General features: G+C 38.7%; 1 long non-coding RNA gene across 1 annotated transcript; it reads right to left on the bottom strand.

Annotated features, from left to right (window-relative positions):
* Positions 1–7029: 7029 nt before the first annotated feature.
* On the bottom strand, positions 7030–19209 carry LOC142741538 (uncharacterized). Its single transcript, XR_012881176.1, has 3 exons — positions 19161–19209; positions 7576–7650; positions 7030–7154 (listed from the first exon to the last, which is right to left on the bottom strand). It is a non-coding gene; the product is annotated as an uncharacterized LOC142741538 (long non-coding RNA).
* Positions 19210–21406: the final 2197 nt, after the last annotated feature.

Consider the following 21406-nt stretch of genomic DNA (forward strand, 5'->3'; position numbering starts at 1 on the left):
TATAGATAGAGATATGAGAGCAGGATTCTGCTCTCCTATGTGTGCAGTGTGTAGAAGACATGATAGTCGTTAGGCTCTGCCCACTAACTTTGAGACAACTGACAATTAGAGATTGAGCCTGTAGAGAATGCAGAATAAAATTAATATAAAGGCCAGAAATAGTTTTATTCCTCATGTACACACATATAACAGCTTATTTTGAAAAGTTAGGTACAGTTAGGTATACTTTAAGTATGTTGTACTGCATATTGCCTTACTTTCATCATTGTGACTAAATATCTGAATATTTAAGATATGAAAAATACAAAATATATAAAAAGTGGCAATAATACTGAATATCGAAAAAAAAATAATCTAATTTTGATATTATAAAGATAACCTACAAGGTGTACAGGGAAAATAAATCAATCTAACCCAGCACATACAACCTTAGATGTCATACAAATAGTCTGTTCCAAGTACAAATGTAATGAAAAAATAAAAGAAAGGTATAACTGCATTATAGATGCAAAGTGCCTAACTTCAGGACAGAAAGCAAACAGATGCTGAAACAAAATTAAAAAGATAATGGAATGTTCACAATGTTCACACAATACATTCAGGTTTTTTTTTCTTTTTTCCATGAATGATTAAATGGAACCAACCTGAATATAATAATATAATAATCTGTTAGCTTACTTTAACATGCGTTTTAACCCCTTCCCGCTTTGGCCACTCTTGACCTTCCTGACAGAGCCTCATTTTACAAATCTCACATGTTTCACTTTATGTGTTAATAACTTCGGAATGCTTTTACCTATCCAAGCGATTATGAGATTGTTTTCTCGTGACACATTGGAATTTAAGTTGTGGCCATAAATGGCTGTTTGGACACAGGGCAGGGCTTAGAAGGGAAAGAGCGCCATTTGGCTCTTGGAGGTCAAATTTAGCAGGAATGGTTTGCGGAGGCCATGTCACATTTGCAAAGCCCCTGAGGGGACAAGACAGTGGAAATCCCCAACAAGTGACCCCATTTTGGAAACTATGCCCCCTGAGGAAATTATCTAAGGGTATAGTGAGCATTTTAACCCCACAGGTTTTTTGCAGAAATTTTTGGAAGTAGACCGTGAAAATTAAAATCAAAATTGTTTCTAATAAAATGTAGGGTTAGCTAATTTTTTTAAATTTCCACAACGACTAAAGGAGAAAAAGCACCACAATATTTGTAAAGCAATTTTTCCTGATTAAAACAATACCCCATATGTGGTCCTAAATGGCTGTTTGGACACACGGCAGGGTTTAGAAGGGAAAGAGCGCCATTTGGCTTTTGGAACTCAAATTTAGCAGAAATGGTTTGCGGAGGCCATATAGCATTTGCAAAGCCACTGAGGGGACAAAACAGTGGAAACCCCCAACAAGTGATCCTATTTTCTAAACTAAACCCCTTGAGGAAATTATCTAGGGGTATAGTGAGAATTTTGACCCCACAGGTGTTTTACAGAAATTATTTGAAGTAGGCCGTGAAAATGAAAATCTAATTTTTTTTCAAAGAAAATGTAGGTTTAGCTAATTTTTTTTCATTTCCACAAGGACTGAAGGAGAAAAAGCACTGCAACTTTTGTAAAGTAATTTCTCCTGAGTAAAACCATACCCGATATGTGGTCATAAACTGCTGTTTGGACACACGGTAGGGCTCAGAAGGGAAGGAGCACCATTTGGATTTTGGAATGGTTCCTGGGTGCCATGTCACATTTGCTGAGCCCCTGTAGTACTAGTACAGTGGAAACACCCCAAAAGTGACTCCATTTGGGAAACTGCACCCCCTGAGGAATCATCTAGGGGTATAGTGAGAATTTTGATCCCAAAGGTTTTTTGCTGAATTAATTAGAATTAAGCAGTGAAAATGAAAAAAAAAATTTTTTTCCAATAAGATGTAGTTTTAGATCAACATTTTTCATTTTCACAAGGAATAAAGAAGAAAAAGCACCCCAACATTTGTAAAGCAATTTCTCCCGAGTACAGTAACACCCCATATGTGATTATAATCGGCTGTTTACATATATAGGAGCATTCAGAAGAAAAGGAGCGGTATTTAACTTTTGTAGCGTTAATTTTGCTGGAATGGCTTGTGGACGCCATGTTGCATTTGCAAAACCCCTGATCTACCAAACAAAAGTGACCCCGTTAGAGAAACTACACCCCTAAAGGCATTTATCAAGGGGTGTAGTGAGAATTTAGACTCCACAGGTGTTTTTCAGAAATGAATACGCAGTGGATGATGCAAAGTGAAAATTGCAATTTTTCCACTGATATTCCTTTTCACCGCACAATATCTTGTACCCAGCTTGTGCCACTGGAGAATCTTACCACAAAAATTGTTACGCAGGTTCTCCCAGGTATGGTAAGGCCTTAATTGTGGACATAAATTTCTGTTTGGGCACACTGTAGGGCTAAGATGGGAAAGACTGCCATTTCGAGCATGGATTTTGCTTGGTGGTTTTGATTGAGTTTTAGGGTATGTGCACACACACTAATTACGTCCGTATTTGACGGACGTATTTCGGCCGCAAGTACCGGACCGAACACAGTGCAAGGAGCCGGGCTTCTAGCATCATACTTATGTACGATGCTAGGAGTCCCTGCCTCACTGCAGGACAACTGTCCCGTACTGTAAACATGATTACACTACGAGACAGTTGTCCTGCAGCGAGGCAGGGACTCCTAGCATCGTACATAAGTATGATGCTAGGAGCCCGGCTCCTTGCACTGTGTTCGGTCCGGGACTTGCGGCCGAAATACGTCCGTTAATTACGGACGTAATTAGTGTGTGTGCACATACCCTTACTGGTACTTCAGTTTATAATGTGGTGGCATATGTAATCTGTGCAGAGTACATCAGAGCATAATAAGAGGGTATAATAATGGGGTAAATAGAACAATTATCCATAGATATGTGTTACGCTGTGAAGCAATCCGTTATGCGCAGGTCGGTGTCACACTGATAAACGGTTTTCTTTCTTATCCCCCTTTTGTAACGCTCTGCAAATTTTGGGGACTTTTTCTCCTTTGTAGTTTGGGAAATTTTGCTGGGAAAGTTTTGCGCTGGTATAATACGGGAGCCTTCGCTTCCAACAGATGTGCTATAGCCCTCCCCTTCCTGGTTCCTAAATACTAGTAGGGCCCTGAAACTGAAGGAATGTTCCCCTCCGGCCTGCGCATTGAGATGTTTTTTCATCACAGCATTACTAGTTTGGAGTTAACTCAGATCCCCGTTGTTTAACCACATAGATGCCGTTGTCAATAGCAACTGCAGCATCTAAGTCATTAGAAATAGGCAACCATTTCCCTGTTACGCGATCGTGCCCTGCAGATGGTTGTTATGGCAGCCATGAGACTTAATGAAGGCCCCTTTGGTCTGCCATCTTTCTGCACTCTGACAGGGCTTACCAGGAGCCGGTTCAAAGCCCAAGACACTGCAACACATAGATATTGCAGAGTATAGTACCAGAGATCAAACGATCACTTGTTCAAGTTCCCTGAGGGGACAAAGATAAGTTGAAAACAGTTAAATAAGGGCAATTTAAAAAAGAACATAATTAGTATTTCTGCATATGTAAAAGTCTGAATTATTAAAATATCACTGTATTTAATCCCCCAGGGGGAATGCAATAGAAAACTAAAAAATCACACTGTCAGAATTGCTGTTTTTCGCTTCCCCCAAAAAAATTAAATAAAAGGTAATCAAAAAGGTTTTTGCACCCCAAAATAGTACCAATAAAAACAACAGCTTGACCTGCAAAAAACAAGATCTCACAATGCTCCATTAACAGACAAATAAAATGTTATGGGTCTCAGAATATGATGACATAAAATATATATTTTTTAATAATAATTTTTTTCTTTGTAAAAAGAGTACATCATAAAAAAATACCTAAATTTGATGTCTCCTTAATTGTATTGACCTGCAGAATAAAGTAAACATGAAGTTGAAAGCCGTAGCAACAAAACCCAAAAAACAATGGAAAAATTGCCGTTTTTCACCAATTCAACCCCATGGAGATTTTTTTTTCAGTTTCCTATTACATTATATGTACTTTAAATGCTGACATTAAAAAGTACAACTCGTCTCACATAAAACAACCCTCATATGGCTATGTCAACCGAAAAATAAAAAGATATGGCATTTGGAAGGCGGATAGGAGAAAATAAAAATGAAAAAATGAAAAATGGCTGCAGCGCAACGGGGTTAAAGACAATCTTGTGACATTAACCAGCCTTTCAGTAGCTGCACTGCTGAATAGATAGATAGATAGATAGATAGATAGATAGATAGATAGATAGATAGATAGATAGATAGATAGATAGATAGATAGATAGATAGATAGATAGAATACTATACATATATAGATTGATTGATACAACAAATGATAGATAGATAGATAGATAGATAGATAGATAGATAGATAGATAGATAGATAGATAGATAGATAGATAGATAGATAGATAGATAGATAGATAGATAGATAGATACATAGATAGATAGATAGATAGATAGATAGATAGATAGATAGATAGATAGATAGATAGATAGATAGATAGATAGATAGATAGATAGATAGATAGATAGATAGATAGATAGATAGATAAATAGATGTTTTCCATCTAGGCTTAAAATAAAGTAGTAGTGTTTCTGAAAAAGTTCTTAATTGAGATTTATTTGTCTTTTAACAAGTAGTCCAGCAGTCTAGTCTAGCTGCACAGTAGCTTTAGTGCTTCACACAGATGCTGATTAAAATGTGCATTGAAGTGGGAAACAATGAGAGAGAACTGTCTCTATCTCTCAACTCACATATCCAGTACTTCATTAGAGAAAGTTTCCAGTAGCCCTAAGCTAACCCTGCAGTCCTCCAACAACTCAGAGGAAATCACGACAACAGGACTCAGAAAAGTCCGCTATTATGTAGATTAGTGCAGATTTCTGAACTGCCTCAAGTTACATCTAAGCTTCATCTGTCTGTTTCAAAAGTATTTGGAAAATGGCTTCACACAATTTTCTCTAAAACAGCAAAGCTGTGCAATCTTTTCTGCCCAAAGAACAAGCTAATTAGACGGTTTCACCTCCAGGGAGGATATCTGTAACAATTTGTGAATAAACAAGACTGACATTTTATTTTAACTACATCCTCCGCCACGTCTTCAACGAGCACAGTCCAATACTTAAGAGGTTTTTTTGTTAGCAGTTGGTGTGTTACGCTGTAAATGTTATGGTAATGAATTAAAGCTAAACTCGGCAGTCAAAATGTATTTCAGCCTGGAAACGATTCCCCTGCTAGGTCTCATTTATTCAACGGAGATCTGGACATTATCCTCCAATTAATGCAAAGTTTTGGTAACAACTTAAATTTAAGAGTCCATAATAAATACACTTATTTGTAAAATTGGCCGCTCCATATTTTCAGATAATAACCTATGACCTGCAAAATCTTCAAACTGTTACTAGAACACTGAGCAGTAAGCAATTGTTTCATTATCTGCTTTGTTCTCTGTTTCTCATTGAAGAACTTTATAAACTGATGGGTATTTTGTTGCCATGCTATTAATTCTCTGTCTAGTGGGATTAAGCGCACTGGATAACTGTCTTAATTATTAAACAGGTTTTCTGACATTTTTAAATACACTTTAACATGACGTAATCATGAAAATAAACCAGTTTGTAATATGTTTACCTTAGTAATTGTATGCCATTCACACACCTCCAGTATCCACCTGTGCCCAACTGTCCCCAATCCCTCTGTTAACCTTCCTTATTTGATGATGTCACATTCATGAAGGGCCGGTCTTAGGTTAAACGGCACCCTAGGCAAAAAAAATGTGGAAACGCCCCAACCATCATTGGAAAAAATAAAATAAAGAGTGATGTAAACAATAATTTTAATCGAATTAATAAAAAAGTATTACTATATATTATAATCTCCGTCAGTCCCATTGATAGTGAATAGAGTGGTAGTGTGCATGCCTGATTACTGCTCCAATCAGTCGAGGAAACAGGACCTTCATTCTCATGATCGGTGGGGGACCCAGCTGTGCGATCCCCAGTAAAGATACATTTATCACCTGTGGATAAGTGATAAAGGTTTTTCATGGGCCAACCCATTTAATTTGACCCCAGACCAGACCCCAACATTTTCTTACCGCTCCTTGCTGGTTTCTCTTTACCCCCAGATGCTGGCCAGCTTCAGGACTTTGTGTTTGGCACTGGACATGTAAGGACCTACTGTGATGGTACTTTGAGGTGGAGAGGAGCGAAGAGCAGTAAGTGATGGTGGCCATTATCAATTGGATTTGATTTGCATTAGTTCTGCAAATCAAATGCAATAGATTGCCAACAGTACTGGGCTCTTTTGGTAAAGGTACTTCTATGGCTTTGACGGCACAGTCCTTTAGAATACATATTTGCACTTAATCTATATGTGATGGATAATTTGCTAATGCCAGTGTTCTGATAAGAGCAGCTCTTCTGTGAAGAAGAAGAAGTATTTTTATGCAATACAGAGTGAGGAAAACTGCTGCTGTAATAAAGAATATCCGAGAGAGAGAGAGAGAGAGAGAGAGAGAGAGAGAGAGAGAGTAGTCTTGAGTGATATTCAAGTATGTGAGCCTGCAGGAGATCAGCAGTTAGGTCCTGGACTGTTAAAGGTAGGCCCAGTATTAAATGCTATTGCAATATAATTTAGCATTAAAAATTCATTTGTTTTGTAATTTATATTATGTCACAAAAAAGCTCTAGTTGCAAGATATTCCTTTTACTTCATTATAATGGCGCCCCCCTAATGCTAAGTCTGTATACTAATGTGCACGTCCTCCTACTGAGCTGAATGAGGGAGGATGTACATGCTTAGTGCCACCAGCCAATATAAAATGCCTTCCCTGCTTGTCAGTAAAGAAGTAGAGAAGAATCTTTTATTCAGAACACAGCTAGTAGTGTGGATGGAGACTAACACAGTAAGAAACACACAGGAGAGCCAGCAGTTTATTTAGATGAAGAGAGAGAGAGAGCCAGCATACAGCATTGCTTACATACGGCATTGAGCTCTACCTTCTCCTGCTTCTCCTCTCACAGTGTGTAAGCTGCCGGCTCTCCCTCTATTTGAGTTGTGTAGGGCTGGGCTCTCCATCTAAAAAGACATGTAATGGAAGGCATTGTAAAGCTTCTTCTAGAGAGGAGGCAGAGGCAGTGAAACACAACAATCTACCTATACAAGTTATGACCGAGGGGGGAGGAGCTGCAGCAGAAAAGACATGCCCCCTGAGCTGCCAGCCAGAGGAATGGAAGCAATGAAAAGGGAGATCTCAATGTAAGATACAGGGCTGGTTCTCACTTTGTTAGAAAGAGATTGTCATGGACTACATTATGTTTGATTTCTTTTTTTATTAATTCTAGAACAAACACTTAAAGCAATAGATTGTGGGAAGGATAAATGGCTGACTAATGGCATAATGGTGAGATCCAGCTGTCATTTACTCTGTTTGGATTGTGAAACTCTAGACCTTTCTTGACTGTGTAAGACTCTTGTGTAACAAATAATTCCACCTTACCTGGACATGTGTCTAAAGACACTGGATGACTAAAAAGCTGTTGTATGACCTTCATTTGCTGTCAGATTATAGCCACTAAAGATATAGGACAAAATATTACATGTTTTTATAAAGAGGATATAACAAAAATCTGCATTGCATTACTTATTGAGTCAAGTTTGCCTCTTACATTAGAAAGCATCTTTTGTGAATCACATATCTATCACCTTGTACTACTTTCCAAACTGACAAACTACTGTATGTACAGTATATTCACCCAGAGAAAAGGTGTTAGGTAAAGGTAAACTATTAGAGCACCTCAGGGATCAATAGAAAAACGAAGGAGGGTGGATCCAGCGCTTCTGTAGGTAAAAAGGAAACTTGTTCCAAGTTTAATTGATCATGTTTAAAATAGGATCAAACGAAGTGATGTCCTATAGTGCGAGGAGAGGTTTGCAGAAATGAAGGAAGCCTACGCGTTTCAGATGCTTCCTGCGTCCTTATTCATGGCTGAAATTGACTGACTGACTTGTGTGTCTGGTATGTATATGTGGTTTCACATGTGTGTATATTGATTGCGTTCCAGGTGGCCAAGATCTCCTGGAACGCAACCAGGAAGTGAGGATTGTTCCGGGCTCTGCCTTGCGGACGTGCCTTACTCGGAGATGGACTGGTAAGTGAATATAGTAAATGATACCATTATTTGAGGGGGGGGAGTGGTGCCAGTGTAATTTATTTAAGCCCCATGTAGATTTAAGTATTTTAGGAGAAGGGAGCTGAATATGACTACTGACCAATACTGGGTCCGGTTGGAGCTGAGGTCACTTCCGGTCTCTCATGTGTGTTGCTGTTTGCGTTTCAAGATCACGTGGATCATGTGGAGCGCAAGGCAGGAAGCAGAGCCGCATATGGTCATTGGAGAACGGGGCCTGAGCTTGCTTGGAACCGATTGGTGAGTATATTGTATTTTATATTAGTAGACATGTGAAATAGTTGTGTTTCAAAGAAATGGAAGATATATATGTTTCTCTATATATGCGGAAACACAAATTGCTATATGCTAAAATAGCCAGACTGATGGTAAAATTGAAATTTAGTTTTTTGCTACAAACATTAGCAATTGATTATTTGTTTGAGTCGTCAATAATATTGATTGGTTGAGGCCAGATAGAAGTAAAAGGTGAGAAAGAAATAGATAGTAAATAAGAAATGGGTGGGCTAAAAAACTTATACATGTAAGAAGTATGTATGATGAACATGTATAGTTAGTTTGAAAGATAAAACGAAGAAATGCTTGGAGATCAATTTAGTGACAATAATCATTAATGACCCTAGTGGTAATATGTAAATAGTGTACCCTGTCACTATGAGTATGGATCAGTTGAGGCAGAGAAGAAACTTAATTGAGTATCCATTTAATTGTTAATTATCTATGAGATAGAAATCTAAACCAAAGCTATAAGCGGGTGTTTTGGTGAATGCCTGCTGTTTAGAGATAGGAAATATTCTTAGTGAAAAATGCTCGGATTTAGTGTCTTGTATAATTGGTAAAAGGATGAGGGACCACTATTGGCGGAGTAAATACCATTGGAATTATTTAGTAGTGGAACATCAGTTCCTTTTTTAGGTTAAGACCATTAGGGACTCGGGTGTTGAGTCTGTAGATCCAATATGCTTCTCTTTGATGGATCTTGTGTTGCAGGTCACCGCCTCTTTTGGGGGTGTGGACTTTTTCTATCGCGTGACATTTTAATGATTTTGTTACTCTGTTATGATAAAAGATTAAGTGTTTAGCCACGTTGGAGGTATTGCTGATGTTAGGGTTTCTGATGTAACTTAAATGTTCCAAAATTCTGGTTTTGAATTTTCGACTGGTGCATCCGACGTATTTTAGATTACATTCAATGCATTCAATTATGTAAATAACTGATATGGTGTTGCAATTGATATAGTTTTGTATTGTGAAAACGTCAGAGTTATTTGAATTCGAAAAGGTTTTTGTGGGATGAACATAGGAACATGTTTTACAAGGATGTTGTCCACATCTATAGAAACCTTTGCTTTCCAGCCAGGTCGTCTTGACTTCGTCCGAGGTGAAGAGGGAAGGGGAGAGAATGTTACCAAGCGAGGGTGCCTTCCGGGCTACTACTTTGCAGCCCCCTGGAGAATGGAGCGTAGCCCGTCGTCTTCCATCAAGATAGGTAAATATTTAGTTACGATTTGTTTAATTTCAGAAAACTGATTGCTCTGTTGTAGGACTAAGATGGGTACATTTAAATCTAGTTTTCTGTTTTTGTTAGATTGTTTTAGTAAGCTGGCTTTAGGTATCTTGGTGGTGATGTGGTTTGCTCGATTGAGTGACCAGTTAGGGTATCCCCTATTCTGTAGTCTGGATTGTATCTGTTTTTGTTCCGTGGTGTATTGTTCATTTGAGCTGCAGTTTCTTTTGGCTCGATACATTTCACCAACAGGGATGGCTATGATGGTCTTTTTTGAGTGGTTGCTGCTAGCGTGTAGTATCGTATTAGCAGTTATAGGTTTTCGGTAGGTTTTGGTTTCTATAATTGACCCTTCCTTCCCTTTCAATTCTAAGTCAAGAAATATGATGTTGGTTTTGTCATAACTATGAGTAAATTGCAGATTGTATAGATTATGATTCAGAAATTCTGCAAATGTAGGGATACTTGAGATGTCTCCACTCCAAATGAATAGAAGGTCGTCAATATATCTTCCATACCATTCAATGTGGTCTCCGAAGGGGTTGTCAGTCGAAAAAAATGGAGTGTTCCTCCCACCATGCCATGACTAAGTTAGCTATGGAGGGGGAGAATTTTGCTCCCATTGATACACCTTTTAGCTGTAGATAAAATTTTCCGTCAAACTGAAAGTGATTGTGTGTCATTAGGAACATGGGTATGTCTAGGATGTAGATTTGGAAGTTTTTACTGTAAGTACTGTGGGTGGCTAAATGATGTTTTAGTGCAGCATGAGCAACTTGGTGGGGGATAATTGTGTACAGTGCGACAACATCACATGTGAGCCATACATCATTTTTATTCCAGATTCTGTTCTGAAAAGAGACCAGAAAGTCTCTTGTGTCTTTGAGAAACCCCGGTGTTCGTTGGGCTAAGGGTTGTAGCAGAGCATCTAGCCACTCCGATAGTTTTTCCAAGAGAGAGCCGATGCCTAAGACAATAGGTCGCATTGGTGGAGGATGCTTATTTTTATGTATCTTCGGAAGAGCATGAAAAATCGGCATGATTAGTTGTTCAATAAAGATGTATTCTGCTTATTTTTGATTAATAAAGCAGCCTCTCACGCCTTAATTTAGAAGTTGTTTCATTATATTTTGAATTTTTTCTGTAGGGTTATTGTCTAGTCGTTTATAGGTATTTTCATCTGACAGAAGATCTAGAATTTAATTCTTGTAATCGATTTTGTTCATTACGGCTGTGCCACCTCCCTTGTCAGACATTTTGATGATTAATTCTTTATTGTTTTTGAATGATTTGACGGCATTTTTTAGGCGGAGGGGAAGATTGAATTCATGTTTGGTTTCCTTGAGTCTATCAGATAATTCTTGGAGTTCTTTTTCAACTGTTGTCTGAAAACAGTCCATGGACTCCGTCCTTGATTTTATAGGATAGAATTTCGGATTAGTTGTATGGAAATTTATAGAATTATTGATAGATATGTCCGGATCTTCTGTACACAGACTTTCTAGACAGACAATAGTTTTTTGCTCTTGGAAGGAAAAATTTGTTAATGATTGTTGAGATTCTTCTCGTGATTTTTCAGTAGAATCCATTAATCTGTTTGTTTTTGGAGATAATTGTGCTGTATTATCTTGTCCCAAGGTCTCAGGTTCATATGTGAGAAAATGCCTCCTAATGGTGAGATTCCGAATGAATTTATTGATGTCAAGGAGAGTGTTGAAAGGATCAAAATTATTGTTTGGAGCAAAATTGAGTCCTAACGAGAGTGCTTCAGTTTGTGTTGGTGTAAGGGTATGTTCACACGGCGGGGGTCCGTAACGGCTGAAATTACGGGGATGTTTCAGCCTGAAAACATCCCCGTAATTTCAGCCGTACCGGCATGTGCAGGCGCTTGAACGCCGCGTCAATTACGGCCGTAATTAGCGCTGCTATTCATTGGAGTCAATGAATAGCGGCTCCAATTACGGCCAAAGAAGTGACAGGTCACTTCTTTGACGCGGGCGTCTAGTTACGCGCCGTCATTTGACAGCGGCGCGTAAATATACGCCTCGTGTGAACAGACAAACGTCTGCCCATTGCTTTCAATGGGCAGATGTTTGTCAGCGCTATTGAGGCGCTATTTTCAGACGTAATTCGGGGCCAAAACGCCCGAATTACGTCCGTAAATAGGCCGTGTGAACATACCCTAAGAGTGAAAGATCACAGGTTGATGACATTCAGATCTAAGACTGGAATTTGCGGGATCGGAGGTGACGGCTTTGGACCTGATCTAGTCGGTCTGTGTTTCCTACCGCCCCTCCTTCTTCGTTTTTTGACGTATATTGGATGTTGTCGTGTCTGTAGTTGGGTTTAGCACGAGTCCTGGTGAAGTCATCTTCTGAAAATCCGTCAATTGAATCCGGTTCTGTTGAGCAGAAGCTGACTCTGTTAAAGGTGTCTCTGTGTTTTTTGTATTGGCTCAGCTGCTTTAGAATAGGTTTTGGTCTTGTTCGGCTTCTATCTCTATTATTCCAATTATAGACTTCGTTAGAGTTGTAATCTCGTGTGTCTCGTTGGAATTTTGTTTTTTTGGTTTCAGCTATTGCTCGATCTAATTTATCGATATATTGTGAGGTGCGGGTGTTAAGAAGTGCAAAATCTGGTGAGCTGGGAAAACCATCAAGCTTGGATTTAGTCTCAGATATTTTGGCTTCCAATTCTATCAGTTTGATTTCTTCTTGTTTGGTGATTAGTTTCATAAGTTTTATGGAGCAATCTGACAGGGTTTGATTCCACTCTTGATTGAAGGCTTCTGAGTAGTTAAAAGTGGGTATTTTCCTTATTCTCAGACCTCTAGGGATCATATTCTTGGATATATAATTGTTAAGGGTGGTTAAGTCCCACCAGATTTTGGCTTGTTGTGCCATGTGCTTCTCCAGGTTGTGAAACAAATCTTCTAAGTCATGGTCATGTATAGAAGTGCTGTCTGTATTTCCAAAGACCTTGGCGGCCATTTGGGCTCTTGTTAATTGTACTTCATGGGTCATGTTTATAAATTACGTGTTTTCTAACACAGATAGTGTCTCCAAGTAAAGAGAATATTTAGTGAATTAAAACCAAGGATAAGAAGTTTAGCCACTGCATTTATATATGAAATAAAGTTGCGTTGTTGCTTTTACTTATAAATGACACACATTAAAAGTAACTCTCCTTAGGCACTGTGATACGCAGACAGATATTTTGGTGCATTTATTATTGGATGAGAAGATGTGATCCTGATGGTAGGTGAGCACGTGAGGTACAAGCCGGATATGTATTAGAAAAAAGAGGGGGAGACGAAACCTCCAGCTCACCTTTTGCGTAGATTTGCACGAATGGCCCCGCACGGATCCTCATGTCGGCACACGATGTATGGACAATAGAAAAACAAAGGAGGGTGGATCCAGCGCTGCTGTAGGTAAAAAGGAAACTTGTTCCAAGTTTAATTGATCATGTTTAAAATAGGATCAAACGAAGTGATGTCCTATAGTGCGAGGAGAGGTTTGCAGAAATGAAGGAAGCCTACGCGTTTCAGACGCTTCCTGCGTCCTTATTCATGGCTGAAATTGACTGACTGACTTGTGTATCTGGTATATATATATGTGGTTTCACATGTGTGTATATTGATTGCGTTCCAGGTGGCCACGATCTCCTGGAACGCAACCAGGAAGTGAGGATTGTTCTGGGCTCTGCCTTGCGGACGTGCCGTACTCGGAGATGGACTGGTAAGTAAATATAGTAAATTATACCATTATTTGAGGGGGGCGGAGTGGTGCCAGTGTAATTTATTTAAGCCCCATGTAGATTTAAGTATTTTAGGAGAAGGGAGCTGAATATGACTACTGACCAATACTGGGTCCGGTTGGAGCTGAGGTCACTGGATGACTAAAAAGCTGTTGTATGACCTACATTTGCTGTCGGATTATAGCCACTAAAGATATAGGACAAAATATTACATGTTTTTATAAAGAGGATATAACAAAAATCTGCATTGCATTACTTATTGAGTCAAGTTTGCCTCTTACATTAGAAAGCATCTTTTGTGAATCACATATCTATCACCTTGTACTACTTTACAAACTTACAAACTACTGTATGTACAGTATATTCACCCAGAGAAAAGGTGTTAGATAAAGGTAAACTATTAGAGCACCTCAGGGATCAGTACTGGTTCAGGTTCAGTACTGGGTTGATATCACTAAAGAAGTAAAGCAGATATGTAGTGATTGTAGCAATAGATTGAAACTTTGTTCTTTAAATTATTTAAAATGTAAGATAATACATCTAGAAAACCAAAATCTAAAAGCATTGTACACATTTTAAGAAATGGCAATAGATTTCCATGGCAGCAGGAAAAGTACACATCACAAATTATATGAAGACTGGCAAGTAGTGTGGTAAAGCAGTTAAGATAGCCAGGATAATACATGCTGCATGGTAGAGAAACATTGTTATTAGCATTTTAGGGAGTTGATATTATTACTTTGCAGATCATCAGTAAGGCCTGACCATAATTATTGTGTGCAGCTTAGGAGGCCTAACTCAATTCATTCAGAGAAGTGTGACAAAAAATATATATGGACTTCAAAACAGAACACATAGAAAAAGACTTAACGTGTAGCTAAATGTTTGACAAACTTCTGACATGTCATAGTGACATGTCAGAAGTTTGGATTGGTTTGGGTCCGAGCACTGAGACCCCCACCAATCGCTAGAACTAAGCAGTTTGAGCGCTCAACTGCTTCGTGTCTGTTGGGCTTTTTCCGGAAAGCCGATGTATCGGAGTACGGGCTCATGGACTTTTGAGTCCATACACCGATACATTTATTTCCGGAAAAAGCCGAACAGACACGAAGCGGCTGACGCTCACACATCGTTCTAGCGATTGGTGGACCCCCACCAATCCAAACTTCTGACATGTCACTATGACATGTCAGAAGTTTGTCAAACATTTAGCTACACTTTAAAGAGCTAAACATGTTTAGTTTAGAGGAGAGAAGAGACACGGTTCGTCTGAAAGATACATTTAACGATATTAAGTTCAGGAGGGGTTTTAAAATAAAAATAAGGAAACACTTTTTTTGTGAAAATGAGGTAGAGCAATTAAACAGCCTGTCCTGCCGGAGCAATATAAGCAACACTGACCATATATCAAGGTCTGAAGCATGTTCGAAATCAAGTGGCTGAAACGATTGGACAGGGCGGTGATAATGGCAAGAGTTGTCAAGTAACTGTTCAGGTTTGGTACACAGATAAGCAGCAATAGGTTGTACCTTGAGGCAGAGACATGGTCAGAAAACAATCCAAACTCAGTACACAGATAAGCCACAACCGGTTGAAGCGTAAGGCAGAGATTAGGTCAGGAAACAATCCATGTTCGGTACACAGATAAGCAGCAACAGGTTGAAGGATGAGGCAGAGACCTGGTCAGGAAACAATTCAAGTTTGGTACACAAATAAGCAGCAACAGTTGTAGAGTTTGGCAGAAGGGACTAGACTACAGGCAGAAAGCTCAATAGTCTGGCAAGGAGGAAGTGCAAGAGGCCAGTCTTATGTAATAGAGAAAAAGGGTGAGCCCAATCTAGAAATTAAGGCAAGATATGCAGAGAGCAACCAAAAAACATAGGGGACATAGCACGCAAATATGAATATGAGAATATATAGCTGACACGTATCGTCAAAAAGTATAAATCTTTATTAATACATAATAAACAACAATACATGATATAAAAAATATATACACACAATAAAATAGGTCACATTCGAAGAGCAGCATCAGAAAGGTATAGATGTAATTATACCCAAGGGTAAACGGAACAACCCATCTAAGACAGTATGTACCATATCCTAGCTCACCATGTAATGCAAAAACATGTGTTGCTAAAGAACAACAACAAGGGACCAATGCCCAAATGTAAATCTATAGGTATGCAAAAAATAAATGGTGAATACATGTAAAGTACAAACCTAAATATAATAGTATCAATATAGGTAAGAGTATACCACCAAAAAATAATAAAGAACCATACCTAAAGACATGGTGGAGGGAAATGGACATGTCAATTAGATGTGGCACAAAAAATAAACGCCTCGACGCGCGTTTCGCCTGAGACCGGCTTCGTCAGGAGGCTGACTGTCCTAAAATAACAGAGGTTTAAATAAGAATGCTGGAAGCACAGAAATGTTTTTCACCTGTGGGTGATCTTCAAATCGGCGCGTAATACACATGATGATGAGCACCGCATCGCCGGAAATGCCATGTGTCTGCTGGTGACAGAGCATCCCATCAAAATGATGTCAGACACTCATCACCATGGTGATGCAAACAAACATTGAGGCACTACGGAATACGGTGCTCTCAGCGCATGCACAATTAAGCGTCTGTGCATAAAGCACACAGGTGAGAAAGAGAAAGTGGAGCATGATATCAACTACAAAGAACGAAAATCACAGATACAGATCTTTAACCCCTTAATGACCAGCCTATTTTAGACCTTAATGACCAAGCTATTTTTTACGTTTTTCAATCGTCGCATTCCAAGAGCTATAACTCTTTTATTTTTGTGTCGACATAGCTGTATAAGGTCTTGTTTTTTGCGGGACAAGTTGTATTTTTTAATAACACAATTTTGAGGTACATATTATTTATTGATTAACTTTTATTAACTTTTTTGGGGGGGGATAGAAAAAAAACTGAAATTTCACCACTCTTTTTTGCGTCCTAAATCTACGCCGTTTACCGTGTAATATAAATAACACAATAACTTTATTCAGCGGGTTGTTACGATTGCAACTATATCAAATTTGTATAGTTTTTGTATGTTTTACTACTTTTACACAGTAAAAACAAATTTTTTTCAAAATTATTTGTTTTTGTGTCTCCATATTTGAAGAGCCGTAACGTTTTTATTTTTTTCGCCGATGCGGTTGTACGAGTGCTTTTTTTTATTGGTACCATTTTGGAGTAGATGCGACCTTTTGATCACTTTTTAATCACATTTTTTTAAAGTCAGGATTCACAGAAATAATGTGATAAGGTAATAAGGTTAAATAATGTAATAGATTTACAGTCGGGGTCGTTACGGACGCGGCAATACCAAATATGTGTAACTTTTTTACTTTATTTTGTTTTTTTAATACTAAAGCAGTTTGTAAGGGGAAAAAGTGGGTTTTTCATTTTTTTTTTCAATTTTTTTTTTAATGAACTTTATTAAACTTTTTTTTTAACTTTTTTACTAGTCCCACTAGGGGACTTCACTATGCGATTCTGTGATCGCTATTATAATACACTGCAATACTTTTGTATTGCAGTGTATTATTGCCTGTCCGTTTAAAACGGACAGGCATCTGCTAGGTCATGCCTCCGGCATGATCTAGCAGGCATTCATTACTGGCAGACCTGGGGGCCTTTATTAGGCCCCCGGCTGCCATTGGAGACACAGACACTCGGCGATCGTATCGCCGGGTGTCGGTGGGAGAGAGAGGGAGCTCCCTCCCTCTCTCCAAAACCACTCAGATGCGGTGCTCGCTATTGAGCACCGCATCTGATGGGTTAAACGGGTGAGATCGATACTAATATTGATCTAACCCGGCAGAGCATGGACGCTCCCAGCCCTCAGCTGCCTCTGGCAGCTGAGAGCAGGGAGATTTGACAGCTCCCTGCTCTGTTTACTTATTCCGATGCCGCGACGTAGAAACACGATGGGCCGGTCACTAACTAGTTAAAAGTGTCGGTTTTGAATGTATATCAGTATGGTTTTGTTATATATACTGTCTTAATGTTTACTCATTATGCTAATGAGACACTCACTATATATGGTTCACACATTGCTTGTATCACTATGCTTGATAAAGGTCCTATAGCAGGACGGAAACGTAGCTTGTGCTGGCTTAATAAACTACCATTTTTTTCACTAACACGGAGTGCTGTGGGATTTTCTTCAATATTGATCTATATACCCTGGATCGGGATTACCTGCTTGCACCTGAGACCATCTTGGAATTGCATTGTGAGTGCTGCTGCTTTTCCATTGTGTATATATATTTATTTATTTAGTTTTTTCTAGTATCGATCTCACCCGTTTAACCCCTCAGATGCGGTGCTCAATAGCGAGCACCGCATCTGAGTTGTTTTGGAGAGAGGGAGGGAGCTCCCTCTCTCTCCCACCGATACCCGGCGATACGATCGCCGAGTGTCTGTGTCTCTAATGGCAGCCGGGGGTCTAATAAAGGCCCCCAGGTCTGCCTGGAGCGAATGCCTGCTAGATCATGCCGCAGGCATGACCTAGCAGATGCCTGTCCGATTTAAACGGACAGGCAGTAATACACTGCAATACAAAAGTATTGCAGTGTATTATAAATGCGATCGCAGAATCGCATATTATAGTCCCCTAGTGGGACTAGTAAAAAAGTGAAAAAAAAGTTTAATAAAGTTAATTTAAAAAAAAATGTGAAAAAAAATGAAAAACCCAGCTTTTCCCCTTACAAAATGCTTTGCTATTAAAAAAACAAAATAAAGTTAAAAAGTTACACATATTTGGTATCGCCGCATCCGTAACGACCCCGACTATAAATCTATTACATTATTTAACCCGCACAGTGAACGCCGTAAAAAATGTAATAAAAAACTATGGAAAAATTGCTGTTTTCTGTGAATACTGACTTTAAAAAAATGTGATAAAAAGTGATCAAAAGTCGCATCTACTCAAAAATGGTACCAATAAAAACGACAAGTCTTCCCGCAAAAAAAAAGCCCTCATACAACCGCATCGGCGAAAAAATAAAAACGTTACGGCTCCTCAAATATGGAGACACAAAAACAAATAGTTTTGAAAAAAAAGCGTTTTTACTGTGTAAAAGTAGTAAAACATACAAAAACTATACAAATTTGGTATCGTTGCAATCGTAACAACCCGCTGAATAAACATATTGTGTTATTTATACCACATGGTAAACGGCATAGATTTAAGACGCGAAAAAGAGTGGCGAAATGTCAGGTTTTTTTCTATTTCCCCCCAAATAAAAGTTAATAAAAGTTAATCAATAAATAATATGTACCTCAAAATGGTGCTATTAAAAAATGCAACCTGTCCCGCAAAAAACAAGACCTTATACAGCTATGTCGACGCAAAAATAAAAACGTTATAGCTCTTGGAATGCGACGATGGAAAAACTTAAAAAATGGCTTGGTCATTAAGGTCTAAAATAGGCTGGTCATTAAGGGGTTAAAAAGATTTCTAGTGATCAGTTGCCAGTGTTGACAACAGCGAATACAAAATTACAAAAACATGAAAACATGCAAAATCTGTATGATTGTGATGAAATTGAAAATGCAACAATATGTGTGTGGGTGGAGAACATCCGACCACTCACCAGTCCGGGCTGGTGTATGTAAATTAGTGAAAGGAGAGGCACGTCTGTTCCACCTGTTGAATCCACAAGCTCATTAGAGTCCTCACCCTTCTACTGCGCATGCTCTCATAAAGAAGAATGAAGACTGCAGTTGCATAGCAACAATTGACACTCAAGCCAGTTAGTGAGTTCCACACAGCAAGCAATACAGGAAGTAGAAATGAGGTGTCTCAACTCGCATCTGAATCTGCCAGACTGCAATCCAGGACTGATATTTAAATGATGATGACCTAATATCTGAGACAGAGCACTGTACAACATAACAGTGCTACATTTATGATATTAGTAGTCCCCTTGGGGTAAGAAACGGAACTCATATAATCAAGATGGTCAAACAATTTTTTTATATATATATATATACATCTGATTATGTACTACTGGACTAGCAGGATTAGTCGTGCAGATGTGGATGTGTATCATTATATCCCGGTACATGTAGAGCTGGTGAGTTGTCACGATGTTACAATGGTTATCTGAAAAACATTAATAATTTATATAAATAAAACATTATTCAACAAGATTGTCACAATAAATATGACATTTTTGTTGTATAACATGTATCACATATCGCATGCTATTACATGCATGCGTGTATAAAAACATTCAATAAGGAGGACACTGCATGGGCACCCAACATTGCAAAAGCCATGTGTTAATTAATTCAATCTTGCCACATTAAATTCGATATTAAGGTCCCTAGGATGTAAGGAACCCAATAAATGTATCCATTTAAGTTCACATTTATGTAAAAGTCTGTGTCTATCTCCCCCCCTGTAAGGAATGGGAATGTGTTCATAGATCATAAATTTCAAATCCTTCTCTGAGTGCCCTAAATCACAGAAGTGTTTTGCCACTGGCAAATCACGTCTCTTTTTGCGAATGGATTGCCTATGGTTGTTAAAACGGATTTTAAAGTCGCAAGTGGTTCACCCACATAAAGCAGTAAACAAGGACACCAAAGAACATATATAACCCACCCAGTATCACAAGTAAGAAATTGTTTGATTTTATGTTGTTTGTGAGTAACAGGATGCACATGAACCGACAATTAACACATTGCAGGCAAGGGAAATTGCCCATTTTTCTAGGTCTGAGGAATGTTTGTTGGCCTGTCACACATGTTTTCCCACCTATGTTATTAACCAATTTGTCCCGTGAATTTTGTGGACATCTGTATGACATAAGAGGTTTGTTCTTGAATGGCCCAATATGTTTGTAGCTATTTTGTATGATGCCCCAATGTTTATTAACAATTTTCTACACCTCTCCACTTAAATCGTTATATGTGGCAACAAATGGAATACGTTCATGTTGTTTGGAAGATTTTGTTTCAGCGAAGGTACCAGCGTTGGAAGAAGATGCAATCTTGTCCCTACACGTACGTAATAATTTCCTGGGATAACCTCTTTGTGAAAAATTAACCACCATCTGATCTAATGTTTGATCTAGTTTGACTCCATCATCGACAATACGTGTAGCTCTAAGCATTTGGCTGTGTGGAAGAGACCATACCATTTTTTTAGGATGGCAACTGTCAAATCTAAGTAACGTGTTGTGATCAGTCTGTTACATGTAGAGACTGGTTTGAAATGCATTGTCTGTAATGTCCACCAAAACATCCAAAAATTGAATAGTGGTGTTAGAATATGTAATAGTGAACTGAATATCTGGGTCTATGTGATTCAAAAAAGAATGAAAATCACGTAACGATTCTGCTGTATCCGTCCAGATGAGGAAGATGTCATCTATGTACCGCCACCATCTCAAAACATGAGCGAAATGGTGGGATACATAGATCGACATCTCCTCAATCATGTCCACAAAATGTTAGCATAGGTAGGCGCCATGTTGGAGCCCATGGCTGTACCTTTCTCCTGCAAATAAAATTTGTTGTCAAAAGAAAAATAATTTGAAGTGAGAATCAAATCCAATATAGAGATAATCAGTTCACAATATGGTGCACTATATGTAGATGTAACAAGTCTACGCCTAGCCACTTCTATGCCTCTATGGTGTTGAATGGAGGTATAGAGGGACACCACATTGAAGGAGACTAAAAATGCTCCCTGAGGTGGTGTCACTTGTTTTAATTTAGTGATGAAGTCAGAGGTGTCCCTAATATATGATCTAGTGTTGATGGCATAATCTCGAAGTGTCCTATCAACAAAGATGGCTATGTTGTTCAATAAAGAGCCCCTGCCCGAAAC

The sequence above is a fragment of the Rhinoderma darwinii genome, chromosome 2 (assembly GCF_050947455.1).
Source record: "Rhinoderma darwinii isolate aRhiDar2 chromosome 2, aRhiDar2.hap1, whole genome shotgun sequence".
NCBI classification, from domain to species: domain Eukaryota; kingdom Metazoa; phylum Chordata; class Amphibia; order Anura; family Rhinodermatidae; genus Rhinoderma; species Rhinoderma darwinii.